This window comes from Bolinopsis microptera, chromosome 3 (genome assembly GCF_026151205.1).
Source record: "Bolinopsis microptera isolate Bmic1 chromosome 3, MBARI_Bmic_1.0, whole genome shotgun sequence".
NCBI lineage: Eukaryota > Metazoa > Ctenophora > Tentaculata > Lobata > Bolinopsidae > Bolinopsis > Bolinopsis microptera.
Window position 1 is genome coordinate 13,504,118 of NC_087074.1, and position 7,723 is coordinate 13,511,840.

The 7,723-nt window shown below is 36.3% G+C and overlaps 1 protein-coding gene across 19 annotated transcripts in view; it reads right to left on the reverse strand.

Moving 5' to 3' along the window:
- LOC134812127 (androglobin-like) overlaps positions 1-6,971 on the reverse strand; it is a 77,060-nt gene extending 70,089 nt beyond the window's left edge. For all 19 annotated transcript variants that reach the window (XM_063819340.1, XM_063819338.1, XM_063819336.1 and 16 more), the window contains exon 1: positions 6,941-6,971. The gene's annotated coding sequence lies outside the window, so the exon portion shown is untranslated. The remainder of the gene's footprint in view (positions 1-6,940) is intronic.
- Positions 6,972-7,723: the final 752 nt, after the last annotated feature.

A 7,723-nucleotide genomic window follows, 5' to 3' on the forward strand; every position in this document is an offset into this window, starting at 1 on the left:
AGTTTAATAAAATAACATTAGGAATAAAAATTGTCTACATCGGCGACAGTGTACATTCTGCCACTATCGGCCTCTAATGCATGAAGCATATGGTGAGGTTTGGCTGTCATCTATTGGCAAATATTGTCGAGCCGCGAACTCCATACGCAAATTTAATAGGTGACTGCGCGCGTATCACGTACGTTTTTAGTGGCCCTTTTCGTACACGAGTCGTACGAGGAGGGCCACTAAAAAATATACGTTTTACAAAAAATGTACGTTTTACAAAAAAGTACTTTTTTTTAAAAAGTATGTTTTTTTATAAATGCTATATTTTTATATTTTATATATTTTGTATATTTCATATATTTTGTATATTTTATATATTTTGTATATTTTATATATTTTATATATTTTGTATATTTTATATATTTTATATATTTTGTATATTTTATATATTTTATATATTTTATATATTTTGTATATTTTATATATTTTGTATATTTTATATATTTTGTATATTTTATATATTTTGTATATTTTATATATTTTGTATATTTTATATATTTTATATATTTTCTATATTTTCTATATTTTATATATTTTCTATATTTTCTATATTTTCTATATATTTCATACTAAAAAATGTATATTTTTTCGAAAGTGCTATATTTTTTATTAGTGGCCCTCCTCGTACACCGTACCTGGTAGGTTGTAAACCTACAAGTACTAAAAGCGTCAACTTGCGGTTGAACATTTTATGTCTCACTTCTCAAATCCCGACTTGACGGATGTTACTCGTCTAAATTTCTTCGAAGTAGCGCGCGCCGCTTTCTTCTCGAAATGTTCCCGATGGCACGAGCTACGAAGTAGCGCGTGCTGGGCTTGACCATTGTTAATGATCTGGCCCGGCGCGCGCTACTTCCTAGCTCGTGCCATCGGGCCATAACATTTCGAGAAAAAAGCGGCGCGCGCCATGCAACTTCGAAGAAATTTAGACGAGTAACATCCGTCAAGCGCTGGGCCAGATTATTAACAATGGTCAATGTGATTTAACAATTCACATAGCCATGTGTATACGCGTACTGCGTGACCAGTGACGCGCTTATTTCACAAGTTGAATATATAATATATATGCTTTGGCGGTCGCGCGCTACTGCAAGCGAGAGGACGCTCTGGTTATGGGTTAGAGCAAATTTAGTAAGGTGCGCGGGAAAAAGCAAATAACCGTCAGCACATGGCCATACAGCCTCCATAGTTGCATCTGAGATTGGCTATCGATGCGGCACTACTTACTAGTCCATAAAACAATCATCTTAGGAGCCTAGGGGCTCCAGCAGAAGAGTGCTTTATTTGCCCGTTAGAGCCTCTACTATATTGTTCATTACATTTTTACACAACATTTGCCCTATGCCATAATTTTGCTTAATATTTGGATCAAAAATAATTTTTATTTGGATTTCAAAGTATGTCGCCGCGCATTTATGATTTAGAAATTTGCAATAAAGAGATTTAACAAATTTTTGTTGCGCAGTTTTTATTCTCATATCAATTATCAATTGTACACTGTCATATTTCGGTCGCATCTCTTTCCATGTTGCCGTTTATATATAATAGCATAAAGTTTCAATGCTCACACCGTATATTTAGTTTGATAATAATGGTTCGTTGCACATTGTAATGATATTACTAAATAATCTTATTGCAATTTAAGGTATTTAATGTAACTGAGTTAATGTTATATACATTATATTATTGCGTTTTGGCTGCGATTATTTAAAAAAATAAAATTTCTAAAACAAATTTAATATAGCTTATTTCGCTTCGTCAATAAAATACTTTTAGGATCAAACATCTTCATTTTACAATGTCAAATGTATGTGTGTACATAACACTATATTAACACCATGACATCTCCTTCAACCTCATCCACCAGAAGACGAGCTTTGAGGTCTCCTAGATTTGTTTATGTGTTATGTAAATTTTGATATTTTACTGTACTATTTTATGTTGTATATAATTTTACGGACGAAATTATCCCAGGGGGGACTCCCAACCCACCGCTTCGGTGGGTAGTTGACGCACCAACAAGCAAGAGCCACTTTGGTCTACTTGCTGTGAGGTGTCTCAGCTACATGGGTTGGGGTCCCCCCCTTTTTAAAAATTAACACCATTCATTTTACCTGCACCATTCATTTTACCTGCTCCTATTGTGTCTGGAGGTGCAAGACACCAGTTACCTGCAATTGAAAGAAAAACTGGGTGGGGCAGATTCACATTCCTATCTTGATAAAGTGTTAACAAAAAGCAGCACACAAAAAGCATTCAATTTCTTATAACATACATGATGCTTGACTGCTTTATTGACCCGGACAGGCACCGGGGGCAGACATCCCAACACCAGTGCGTTGGGACATAGTGTTGGTCTGCTTCAGGACGTGTTAGATCCTAGAGAAGCCGCCATCCCCTCTACTGCTTTAGCTCAGCGGCAGCATGAGCCCTGGTTTCCTGCCACATTGGTACCTCTGAAAGTACAGAAAAGTGGTGGATTTCGGGGTCCAGGATCCTCCCTCTTTAGTCTTTAATCTTTACGGTGGTATTATTTCTCTGAGATGTTTGCAGAGTCTTTATTTTATGATCTTTCTAGTTTAGTTGGATAAATCCTAGAGAGCATCATTTTGTCCCCAAAGAAATTCGACTCTTCTAATGAATGCTTTCTGTGTGCTGCTTTTTGTTAACACTTCATCTAGATAGGAATGTGAGTCAGCCCCACCCAGCTCTTCTTTTAGCTGCAGGTAACTGGTGTCTTGCACCTCCAGACACAATAGGAGCTGGTGTACAGGAGCAGTGGCGTAACGAAGGGCCCTGCTGACCCCGCTGTGCAGGGGGGCGCCGTCTTAGGGGGGCGCCAAATCGTCGTTTGAATGTGGGACAATTTCGAAAACTTAACTAAAGTACTAGCAAAACTGCGCGTTTTGCTCTAGATACACACTTTTTTAGAGATTTTTACCGACGTATCTTCTAAAATCACCTAATTTGTTCAATTTTAGGGAGGGGCACCAAAAGGGGAGGGGGCGCCAACAGGGGGGCGCCTTTTCGGCAGGGGGGCGCCAACAGGCAACGTTACGCCACTGTACAGGAGAATCATCGAAGCTGTTGCAGAAACGACAGGCCTCACCACTGTCACCACCCATGATCTTTTGGATATTCGCAAAGAGTGGTGAGCTGCTGTGAATGTAGTCCATTATTCGGCTGTCCAGATTTTTACTCGTGTTGTGCCCGAATAAGAAGTTGTTTTTGTCTAGGAGCAGCCCACTGTTTTTGATCTTTGAGATCACACCAAGTATCTTGGTCTCCTTGTTGTTACTGACAGTTCTTAATGAGAAAAGAATATTCAAACAATATACACATAATATAGCAATGGCCAATTGGCTGACTATAAGGTCATGGCCTGAACAAACAATTTAAAAAAAAATAGTCAAGTGATGCTAAAGCAGAGCACAAATGTGTAATAAGTTAATAGATTAAAAAACTGATTCATGTGATGCATTCGCAGAGCACAGATAAAAATACTGATTCAATGATTAAAATTATAGCTGTGAGTGTCAATAAATTACTGTGTCGTAAAAAAGGAACGATGTACACGTGATCTGAAATACCAATATCTCAATATCAAAAGGATAGTGTCTAGAAACATTCATAGTCCATGGTGGCAGGTATCAAGTTAAACGAAGTTACACTGACTGGCAATGTATACGATTGCCGTCTCCCTCTCTCACCCCTGACCGCTATCAGGGTGCTCCTGAGGATTGAGAATCTAATCCTGGTGCGCATGTAACACATAATAATAATAATAATCTAAGATGAACTGTATATCATAGCTCATTGTTATTAAAATCCGAATGGATGAATTAATCAAGTAATGTTCCCTTTCAACACAACTAAACAACAAACAAATGCTTGCTCACCAGTGGTGACGCAATCGTAGGGGCATGCAGTTGGTTCAGATAACTCTCACCCCTGGGGACAGAATGAATCTCTCCAGGACTTAGCCAACTAGAAAGACTAAAAAACAAAGACTCTACAAACATCTCAGAGAAATAATAACACCTTAAAGAATAAAGAGGGAGGATCCAGGACCCCGAAATCCACCACGTTTCTGTACTTTCAGAGGTACCAATGTGGCAGGAAACCAGGGCTCATACTGCCCCTGAGCTAAAGCAGTAGAGGAGATGGCGGCTTCTCTGGGATCTAACACATCCTGAAACAGACCAACTCTATGTCCCAACACACTGGTGTTGGGATGTCTGCCCTCGGTGCCTGCCCGGGTCAATAAAGCAGTCAAGCATCATGAATGTTAGGATGAGCATTCTCAACCAGTAGATGTGGGAACTCCCACAAAAGACCAAAACAGATCTAAAGAGACAATTAGCAAACTCGGAAAAATAGACTCAAATTTGTTTATATAATTCAAAGCGTATGTTATTGCCCACAATAAGGGGCCCGTTAATAATTAATTAAATTATTAACTATTTTAGATTTAATAATAATAATTACCTGAGGATCCCAAGCAATCATAACATAATTGAGATTCGGCAGATTGAGAGGCTGCGCGCCGCCCAGTAATATTCATTAAGAATTAAAACCAACTCAGTTAAACAAAAATTCAGTTAAACAAAAATTTCAATTTTATGCCATTTATTACAGATTAAACAAGTTTACAATAAATCAATTTGATATTTAACGGAATCCTAATTCAATGTGCAGTATGGTTGTCACTCTTTAAATAGATTAGATATAGGTTGACGGGGCAAAGGAGTGTGCGTGCTGTTCGCTATTGCTCACACCAAACGGCAACCTAGTAAATGTTTTGTATGAACACCGGTCTCCATAACGATACAAAATTAGGATTGTAGAATTTATTGTATAACTATTAGTGCAGTGGAGGTAGCGGTGTGGTGCATTAATAGAGTGACAGCCTACTGATTTAGAGTTGTTTTTAAGTGAGCATAATGGGTGTATTTTTGGATCTAATGGCAACTTTAAAATTTCTTTTAATCATTTATTAAATATCAGTTTAAAAATATATAAATCTGGAATCTGTTCACTCTGTGAACCAGTCCTATAAAAATTTCGAAAACCCTCCTAAATTAAATATTAAAAACGTCTCAGTAATGGAAATAGTCATACAATTAAGAAAAAAATTATTAGTAAACATAATAGATAATTCAATACCCCAAAAGAACAGTTATAATGCACACACAAATGTATCATGTGGCTAAAGCAGAAGATAAAAGAGTACAATAAACATTTTTTATTTGAACTGACATTTTATTTTGTTTCAAATGAATAATCACCCCTATAAAACTGAAGACATTTCATTTGGCTTCAAAAACATAAATTTAGGGAAAATTAAAATTAAATTTTTTTTAAATTAATTTTTAAAAAGGGTTTAAAAAAAAATAAAAGATTGGCCTTTTAATTTTCCCCCCCTTTTTTTTTGGAAAAAAAAAAAAAAATTTTTTGGGAAAAAAAAAAGGGGGGTTTAAAAAACCAAAAAAAAAAAAAAAAATTTTTTTTTTTAATTAAGGGTTTTTTGGGCCAAAAAAAAAAAAGGGTTGGGGGGCCCAAAACCCCCAAGGGGCCCCCCAAAAGGAAAAAAAAATTTTTTTTTTAAAAAAAAAAACTTTAAAAATTTTTTGGAAAAAAAGGGGGGTTGGGGGTTTTTTAAAAAACCCCAAAATTTTTTTTTTTTTGGGGAAAAATTTTTTTTTTATTTTTTTTAAAATTTTTTTAAAAAAAAAAAAAAAAAAAAAGGGGGGGGCCCCTTTAAAAGGAAAAAAACCCCCCTTTTTTTTTAAAAATTTTTTAAAAGGTTTAAAAAAAAAAAAAAATTTTTTTTTTTTTCCCCATAAAAAAAAACCCAAAAAAAAAAAAAAAAAAAGGGGCCAGGGGGTTTAAGGGGGGGGAAAAAAAAAAATTTTTTTTAAAACCCATTTAATTTTTTTAAAAAGGTTTTAAAAAAAAAATTTTTAATTTAAAAAAATTTGGGAAAATTTTTTGGGAAATTTAATTCCTTTTTAGAAAAAAAAAGGGGTTTTTTTCCCCCCAAAAATTTTTTTTTAAAAATTTCCCCAATTTTAAAATTTTTTGGGGGGGCCCCCCCCCCAAAAAAAAAACCCCCCCCTTTTTTTTTAAAAAATTTTTGGGGGGTTTTTTTGGGGGAAAAAAAAAAAAAAGGGGGGGTTTTTTTTTTTAAAAAAAAAAAAGGGGGGGGGAAAAAAATTAAAATTAAAAAGGGGGTTTTTTTTTATTTTTTTTTTTTTTTTGGGGGGAAAAAAAAAAGGGGGGTTTTCCCCCCAAAAAAAAAAAGGAATTAATTTCCCCAAAAATTATTTTTTTTTTTTTAAAATTTAAAAACCTGGGGGTTTCTTTTTTTTTTTCCTCAACATAGCTCTTTCCTAGTTTGCAAGAGCGTCAGAATTGGAAAATATTTCCTTTGAGCCATGGCTAATGAGCCACGTGAGGGTCACGAGATAGCATGTCAGCACTCCAACGACCTCACCTGACGATCTCGTGTTTCAGATAATGGATTCTCCATTAGGTCCATAAAAGGCATGTAATTAGATGTGTTCAGGATGCAGCCCAATACTGCCCAGAGTACATCCAATAGCTGTACACAATGTGTATTGCCCAGAACTGTGGATTGCTTTTTTCCCTGAACCAAAAAACCAAGATCTTGGTGAAAGGATGACGATTTTTAGCCAAAGATATGAGCCAAGTTAGGGGTACCTGCTCCTAAAAAAGGGTCACCCTCTCAAAGGATGAGCATGACACGGCAGCTGTTAGCTTTGTTTTATCTTTATTCGTTTCATTAGAGCCCTCCTGAAGGAAGGCTTACCAAAAGATGTGAGGTCTGGTCTCCTGAGAGAACCAGTTACACATTGGAACTTAATCTTACCTCAAATTATTTGTTATATAGTAGTGTTGAAAGTATTAAAACTGCAGATAGAGTGGTCTCTTGCCTATTTCTTCCTCAACATAGCTCTTTCCTAGTTTGCAAGAGCGTCAGAATTGGAAAATATTTCCTTTGAGCCATGGCTAATGAGCCACGTGAGGGTCACGAGATAGCATGTCAGCACTCCAACGACCTCACCTGACGATCTCGTGTTTCAGATAATGGATTCTCCATTAGGTCCATAAAAGGCATGTAATTAGATGTGTTCAGGATGCAGCCCAATACTGCCCAGAGTACATCCAATAGCTGTACACAATGTGTATTGCCCAGAACTGTGGATTGCTTTTTTCCCTGAACCAAAAAACCAAGATCTTGGTGAAAGGATGACGATTTTTAGCCAAAGATATGAGCCAAGTTAGGGGTACCTGCTCCTAAAAAAGGGTCACCCTCTCAAAAAACTCCCATTTGAAGCAAGATTATTGCCCAGAACTGTGGATTGCTTTTTTCCCTGAACCAAAAAACCAAGATCTTGGTGAAAGGATGACGATTTTTAGCCAAAGATATGAGCCAAGTTAGGGGTACCTGCTCCTAAAAAAGGGTCACCCTCTCAAAGGATGAGCATGACACGGCAGCTGTTAGCTTTGTTTTATCTTTATTCGTTTCATTAGAGCCCTCCTGAAGGAAGGCTTACCAAAAGATGTGAGGTCTGGTCTCCTGAGAGAACCAGTTACACATTGGAACTTAATCTTACCTCAAATTATTTGTTATATAGTAGTGTTGAAAGTA